Raw genomic sequence first — 8,678 nt, forward strand, 5'->3', positions numbered from 1 at the left:
CCCAATTCTCTCATGAGAGTCTAAAGAGACTACTCCAGGTTAAAATCTTATGGATTAATAGACAAGATCACATGAAAATTAATTTTACAAGTTGTTAATTGAGTGTCCGTAAAAATATTCTCCCTTTTCATCAAGACACATTCGGCCAAGTGCATCACTCTTAAAATTGTTGTCTAAAAAGTTAGAAAGGTTGGAGAGAACTGGCAGTAGTTGGGCCTTTACATTAGCATAAACACATCAAATATTCATTACAGCCGAAGCACTCATTATGTCAGCAGCTGAATTAAATAACAAGAATAATGTTTCCCAGCGATAAAAATAAGTGCCACAACAGTCTCCTGCACCAGAGCAATTTTCAAAAGGAGACAGTGAGGCAGTATTGCAGGAAGCACATTGTTCTCTCTGCTAAGACTGCTTCATTCACTACAAATATATTGGCTTTTAACAGTTCCTTTTCGGATTAATTTCTACCAAAGAGAAGGAATTATGTTCTACAGCGTGAATCCATATGAAAGGAAAAGCATTATACTGGGACGACAGGGTTTATTGCAACAGCAGAATGTATCTTAAATGCAAAATTACACCAACACTATGAGTTTACCAGTTTAATCATAGCTTTAAAAAAAAAATCAATACAGCAGACATTACATAAACTCATTTATATGAAGTTTTTACACTGGGTGCACAAAAACAAAAAAGTAGAGCCAGAAGTGTAAAGGCAGCAGAACAAAACATCTCAAGCCCTTGAAATGCATCACAACTGTGCACAAGTAATGAAAAGATTCATGAAATACAAATAGAAAGCTGTAGATATAAACAAAAGCCGTATAAAAGGTAGATAATAAAGCCATTAGGACAAGGAGGAATGACTTTAAACCAAAAGAGAGTGGATTTAGATTATATACGGGGAAGGAATTTTTCCCTATGAGGGTGGGGAGGCCCTGGCACAGGGTGCCCAGAGAAGCTGTGGCTGCTCCATCCCTGGAAGTGTCCAAGGCCAGGCTGGAGATGGGGCTTGCAGCAACCAGAGATAGGCGAAGGTGTCCCTGCCCACGGCAAGGGGTGGAACCAGATGAGCTTTAAGGTCCCTTTTAACCCAAACCATTCCTTCATTCCATGATTCCATCCTGTCAATGAAAGCAATATGCCTTAAACAGTTACTAGTAAAGAACAGATCCTCTTTTTGTTCCCTTGAAGTCCTTCCTGCCTTCCCACCTGCGGAGATTAGAAAGAAGATGGACAATGAACAAACAATTCACTACTAAGGACAGAGCAATGCAACTCTCTCCAACTGAGAATAGATTATAACAGAAATTCACTGGCAAACACCAGGCTGGTCTCAGAAATGGGAAAACTGCCTAAAAAAAGAGGAGAATACAAATTTCCTGGAGAAGATTTTATCAGCAGATACCACCTACAATTCAGTGTGAAACCTCCCATCCTACCATGTTCAACTCCAACCATTTATGTCAATACAGGTCAAAACAAACTGAGATTTTTCTGAGTATGCTCCTCCTGAACCTACCCACTTTCCCTCAGTCTGTCCTCTCCACAGTCTCTGTACTTGCTTTAATCTGGGGTGGAATTTTTACTACCAAAATCACTGTCTGTGGAAAACAAAAATTTGAATCATCTTAACACTGTACTGTCTGTAGAGTTCTTAGTTTTCACTTGCTGTGCATTAGATGAACAAGCAAACTAGACCTGATTCCTATTCCTATCTGTAGGACTGGAAAAAACACAGCTGTGGAGCTTCTAAAACAAAACCCACGCAGAAGTCTTTCACGGGGTAAAGCCCTTCTACACTGTATCTACTCTTACACTGCACACTTGATGCTGTGCTGAGGTGTAAAAGGGACGGACAAAGGTTTGCATGGAAAACCAATACAATGGAAAACTCTCAGTGCTGAAATCCAAAGTTTGAAGTTGGAGAACAAGGATTAAACCCTTGTTATGTGTCAGGAAAAAAGCAGGAACTCTTAAGTGCCTAATCCAACACAATGGTCAAAGAAATATTCCACTTTAATGTAATTTAGCAGAGAGAAAACAATGGTTTTTTCATGCTTATTTATATGGAAGATCTTTTCATTGCAGTTTAGTGAACTCGAACCAAACCTTTCTTCAGATCTTCCAGTTTCCGTTGGCATTCAGTAAAAGTGTTGTGCCCATATGAGGGAGACACTTTTCTTGGGATCTGATTAATTCCTAAAATATGGATCTGGAAGTGTCTGAAACATCAGTCATGGACCAGCTGCCCAGGGAGGTGGTGGATGTCCCATCCCTGGAAGTGTCCAAGGCCACGCTGGACAGGGCTTAGAGCAACCTGGGATGGTGGAAGGTGTCCCTGCTCAAACGCAGGCATTGGATATTCCCTGACTTCTCTCCTATTGATCTGTTGATTAACAAGATAAGAGCACACAGAGAAAACAGTGCTGCAAACATTGTGTATTTCCTGTTTTAAAACCCCAATATTTCATAGTACAGAGGTTGCAACTTCAGACAAACCAGAATTTGACATAGGCTGAAGAGGTCAGCAGCAAACAGCAGAAATGATGACACCAAGACACTGCTTGATCGTGGCAAACTTAGAAAAAATAGGTGATTAAACAAATGTAAAGGAGAGACAATAACGGGAATTTTTTGCATGAACTACAATTTATCCCTTAAAACATTTGCAATTCCATAGCATCCAATAAATATGGAAGAACTGCTGTAGTGACTCAGAGGAACAGATGTACACTGGGCATAACTTAATTATAGAAAAAAACAGGAAAAACATGGATGTCCATAATTATCAAGAGTACAAGCTTCTATTATTTCTACAACAATTTTTGTAACAAAATTGTCAGGCGCAGTCAGATCCTAAACAACTGTGTTTTATCTATAAATAAATGAGAATATAGCAGACAATATAACTTTAAAATACTACAAATTAATATTTTTATATTCTTACAATTTTTGCTTCTATTTTCCATTTTTTTATGGTCAATAGAGTGACTCACAGGACTGATGGGACAGCCTCCCTAATCACCTCCTAAAGGTGTTTATTCCTCCACAATGACTACAAAAGTTACTCAACTCACTTAAATGCTATTTTAAGAGGTACAGTGGACAAAATTATATAGATTTTGCTCAAAATTTCTGTGGCAAGGAAGAGGACTGTGGCCTATATGAAATAAAGGAGTGGAATTCCACCCAAGTCAATCCCACTGTGCCAAGAGAAAACACTGTGGAATGGTGGACTACAAAATAAGCAATTATTCTGGAGTTATGGTAAATAGTAAATGGTAAATGGAAAGGGCCTTAAAATATATACCAAATATAACGTAAAAAAAAAAAAATTAAAAGTATTGTTATAGACACTGAGGACACCTCAGCAATGGCAGCACATGGAGTTCTACCATAAGCAGAATATCAAGATAATCTCCCATGGCTACAGGAATGCAAAATAACACCCAAAACCTCCATAAACTGCATTTTAACATTTATATTCTTCTCCTACAGCCATATTTAGGGAGAATCGACAGTCACACTGAGAATTGCTCATCTCTTCCTTGTCCAATAACCACAGGGGTTCAGAGTAAGCATTCATTTTTAAAATGCTTTAATATACCAATATAAAAGGCACAAACGAAGCCCATTCCAGGTCCATTTTGATCTCAAACTACTTTGATACTAATTAAAACAGCAAGTAAACATTGGTTAATCTCCTATTAATCGCCACAAGTGAAATCAGACATTGGCCCATCACAGTATCAAACATGATGTTCTAATGTGAAATATTATCTGTGGTTCAGTAAGAAAAATCAAATTAAACCCCAACCACCAACCCTCACCTCCACACTGAAATATGCCCACGTTAAGGAACTGTACAATCCAATCTAAAATAGGTATTAATGATTCATTAAGAATTAAACACAAATTGTTCATTTATGAAGTTATTAAACCTAACCAATAATTAAGGATCATAGATGAATGGTGGCAATGAATAATCAGATTAAAGTATCCAGTAGACTCCAGTTGGTAAAGAAAATATATAAATACAATAAACCATGTGAAATTACACCACAAATTCCATTTGCATGCAATCCAACCAATGTTCAGATTCCAACCATTTAAGCCTTGCGATTCCAGCTTCATTTTTAACTTGCCAAGTTGGGATATTTTCCAAAAAATCAGCACTTAGATGAACTTTTAAAATCAAAGAGTTTAGCAGAAAGAAAAAATATTTTATTATGTAGGCCAAAAGAAATGTGCAGTGGTGTGTATCTCATTTAGGAAACCAAAATGTACTGACGAGATATTTCAGAGATAAACAGTGTTTCCAACATTGTAGGAACTGCTTCAAAATAATTTCAGTGTCCACAGATGTTGAAATATTTGTACAAATATTTCTCTTTATAAATGTGCTGCAAGCACCCACATGTTGATCGTGTTTAAAACCCAAATTTATGAAATTATGTAGGTACTCAAGAGAGAAATACGGTTATTTTAATGTAGCACTTAGAAATGTAATGGTCATTTTAATATTTTCCTTAGAGGCAGCACAATAAATGTTTTCTGTTGTTTTCTGAATTTTAATAGGGGCACCCAGTAAAGATTTGGTTAGGAATGTTGTGATTAAAGAAAACAGCAGATGCTTTCCGACTGCACACGATTTCTGAGAAATAAAGGGAATTCCTTCCAGAATTCCCCACGGACAAACAAACTTAGGACACTGTTGTGATGCAAACTCAGCCCAGCACATACCCGTGTCCCTGAGCACATCCCATGGTAATGCCTGCACAGCAACAACAGACAAGAACCACACAGAGAGCAGAACTCAACTCCTCCAAACACTCCCCTTCCACCCAGGATCCATCTGAAATCCCCCACAGGATACCTATTCCCACACGGGGCTGTTGAGGACGTTTTTCAAGGATTTAGAAAGACAGGGTTGCTGTGTGATAACAGAAATTTTTCTTCAAAACTCCCTAACAAACCCTATTAAAAGGTTTCAGTGAACTAAATATTAATCACAACAGCATCTTACCCACTATTTAACTACAGCACCTTTCAAAAGGCTCACTGATGTAGTAAAAATCAGACAGATCTTGCTAAGAAACCAATTTAATGTAATATTAAGTAACCCAAGTTTTTGACATCATCAAAAAGACCAGTTAATTTTAGCAGTCTCATAATCCAAATGCCACAATGCACAGTTAAAACACAAACACATTCCTATTAAAAACCTTTCCATTAATGTTGTTTCTTCCCTTCAGCAGGGAAGAATTAGGGAAATGTACTTGTGCAGCATGCCAGGAATTGCACATCTCACAGGCTGAACAATCCAGTTTTTAAGGATAGGGTAATACTTACTCCAAGCGAAGCCGATCCATAAAAATCTACGGTTTACAGTTACTCCCTGAAATAATAATGCTGATTGTCACAGCAGCAGGAGGATAATCCCAGCACATCCAGGCCTAATAGGCAGTGTGATCATATTTGCTCCCAGGAAATCAGAAAGCAGGTACCTGTCTCCCTGAAAATCCAGGCACCTTTGGAGAAAACAATGGACTTTCAGGTGCTTAATTTTTATTGAAATCGTAAGGCGTCCATGCTTCAGCCATCAGTGATTTTTTTAATCCATTTTCTTTTAATTCCTGAGAAAAGAGCAGATTTTTTTCACTGTTTGCAGCAAACAGGTCCTGTAACTACAAACTGAAGTTTCCATATCCAGTGCCATCAACTGTGTCATCTTCAAACATTCCTCACTTGGCAGCAGCCGATATTTTTCCATCTCTTGTTGCTTCTAAAAGTAGAAAATTCAGCGATTTCAGATGCTCTCTAGGAAGATGCACTGAAGGGAATGTTTGAGAGCAGGAGCAGAATAACCACACTCTGATTTTGCCCTTCAGGCATAGCCTGGGTGTCTTCGGCGTGTCCTGCTGGTCTTCAGGTTTGTCCCTAAAGGCTAGGACGTGGAGCCAGGACAGCACCAAGCAGCAGAAACAAACGTTGTGTCTTTAAGAACATACTCACTTTTCTATTGAGGTGTCACAACTTTCTCTCTACTCTTACTTCGCTGCTGGGTCAGATGAAATCTTTAAGGAGGTTCCATTAAAAGTTCGTTTCTGTAGAGAGAAACGCTGGAATTCCCGTTCCGAACGTATTCCAAAGGAGGTCAGGTTTGGTTTTAAAGCATGTTTGCGTCGATGAAAAGTTTTTGTTTTGCTGCAAAAAATGAAAATTCTCCCTTTTATTTACACATTCCCTCTGTATTCTTCCAAGTTACTCGGCTCCCTTACAGTTTAATCAGACATAGGGGGAAAAAAAAAAAAATCACCAAATATCGTATTTCCCATATGTACAAACTGACATTGTGGAGGCTTCATTAAAGGCTTTTATTTCTCTGCTCACTGATAACTGGACGTCATTTAATGTCACCACCACTTCCCAAGAGCCCAAGAGACTTAAAAAGCGACGGAAGTTTGAAAACCAAAAAAAAAAGTTGTGAGTTTTTCTGTACCCCAGGACGGTTTTCTTTCGCGAAGCTCAAGCCGAGACAGCAGACAAAAGAAGCTGATTTGACTGAGCCGTGCCAAGTCTTGCCTTTTTTTCTTCCCTCGCCTCGCTCGCTCTCTCGCTCTCTCGCTCGCTCGCTCCCAGCATGGCAACCTTCCCGAGCAGTCTTGGCGGAGCTCCAGCCTGTGCCAGCCTGTCTGAATCCTTGTTTTCCGAAAAGATGCTCTTTGCGAATCAATTAATAGATTTCCAAACAGGAAACTGTGGGTCAGTAACCAAATCTTGGCACCAACAGCCGCTGCTCCTGCCAAATCAGCTTTATAGATTTCATGGTTCCCTACCTTTTACAATGGATGTAACGTTTGTGCTCCCGGAATCGTGGAGCACTGGAAGCCATTCCCTGTTCTCGCAGGGATAAGAAATCTGCTCACTAAAAAATGTCCGCATGCGACACATGAACAACCTGCAGTAAATCAAGACTCTTTGGAAGGCGGGTGTATGTGTAATTTTAATAAGCACCAAATACTCCTTAAAATAATGTGTTTTCATTCTCTCCTCCCCAGAATCATGGGAAGACGCCAGGAGCAGGAGATGTATATATCTGAATTAAGATCACACTCGGAAGTCATGCACATTTTAACTTTATCTGAACTCCAGCTTGAAAACCACCAGTTCTTCTCAATTCCACCATTATTAAAAATCAGCTGAAAATTAATAAGGAATCGGATCCCAGCTCCTACACAAAAAATCTCCCCACATCCGTAGATCCAATGATGTCATCTGTTAGTTCAGCAGCTCAAGTTCTTGTGGCACTCAGAGCAGAAATGGCTCAGCATTAATGGTCAACTCTGGTGGGAAATTTTCTGATGTGCTGCAAGACTTTAAGGATGGAAAATTATATTTGGAACTTCATTCAAGATATTCTAAATGACAAGAACTCATGTGAGGAAAATTACAGGAATAAACTTTCTTTTATCTTCAAGCTATTTGCCAAGGCAAAATGCCAACTTTTTAAAATACATGCATTACATTAATGAGCTAGCTAGAATATTCCGAGGGAAAAAAACTTCCCAAAGTGTTTAATTTTGTAAGTTTATTCAATAGAGAGTCTCGGAAGTTCACAGGATCATAGAATGGTTTGAGTTGGAAGGGACCTTAAAGACCACCCTGTTCCAGCCCCTTGCCATGGCAGGGACACCTTCCACTAGCCCAGGTTGCTCCAAACCCCATCCAACCTGGCCTTGGACACTTCCAGGGATCCAGGGGCAGCCACAACTTCTCTGGGAAACCTGGGCCAGGGCCTCCCCACCCTCACAGGGAAGAACTTTTTCCCAATATCCAAGGAAGTCCCTCTCTGTTTCTAAAGGTTACGTTCTGCCAGAGGTTGGAAGACCTTATCTGATGATTTTTTTAAAAAAACAGGTTATTTCTCTGTCCTTCAGACCTAAGACATCCACCCAATGCTCCCCTTGTCTTGTTTCCAGTGACTGTAACAGTCCCATCCACGTTTCTCCCAGCAGCCTCCCAACTCCAGAAGAAACACTGTTAACTTTAAAATCAGATTTTTGCCTCAAAATATTGCACACTACCCCATTTCCATTTGCACCTCGCATCCTCGTGACAGGCTAACCTGGGGAAAAAACACTCCTATATATAAATTTTTTCTATTTCTTTTCTTTGTGAACTTGACAACAAACTCTAATGTGTCACTTTGCCTTTACTGAAAGACCTCTCAGGCATCAACACGGGAACAAAAAGATCTCATGGAAATTATTGACAGTGGAATTAACTCTGACAGGCTACACTACTGCAGCAGTCACTATTAAATGCTCAGCTTTTAATTAGTTTTCCTTCAAAAAACGTATGTATTGACAACAGGGGACTTCAGCTATATTAAAAATATATATATAATTCCAATAGAGATGAACTAGTTTAACTATTCCTTCATTACTCTTAGTGAAAGAAAGGCAGGAAAAACAAATAAATTCCTGACCAGCCCAATGTTTTCCTGAAAAGAATTTCCTAACAGGATGAAGAGCCTTATTTTAGCCCTCAAAATGTTGCTCCAAAGGCAGAGGATCCAACGAGAGTGGATCTCATGTGCAGGAATGATTCCACTCTTCCTGCCTTAAAGGCTTTTTTTCCAAGATGTAGTTTACTCCTAATTCCCTCTC

At 39.3% G+C, this 8,678-nt stretch overlaps 1 long non-coding RNA gene across 1 annotated transcript; it reads right to left on the bottom strand.

Annotated features, from left to right (window-relative positions):
• Window positions 1-530: 530 nt before the first annotated feature.
• On the bottom strand, window positions 531-7,682 carry LOC121672155. The gene is made up of 2 exons (XR_006018778.1): window positions 5,359-7,682; window positions 531-1,215 (listed from the first exon to the last, which is right to left on the bottom strand). It is a non-coding gene; the product is annotated as an uncharacterized LOC121672155 (long non-coding RNA).
• Window positions 7,683-8,678: the final 996 nt, after the last annotated feature.

The sequence above is a fragment of the Corvus kubaryi genome, unplaced genomic scaffold, assembly GCF_017639235.1.
Source record: "Corvus kubaryi isolate FWS band 111438036 unplaced genomic scaffold, C.kubaryi_AGA036_p1.0 39085, whole genome shotgun sequence".
Lineage (NCBI taxonomy): Eukaryota > Metazoa > Chordata > Aves > Passeriformes > Corvidae > Corvus > Corvus kubaryi.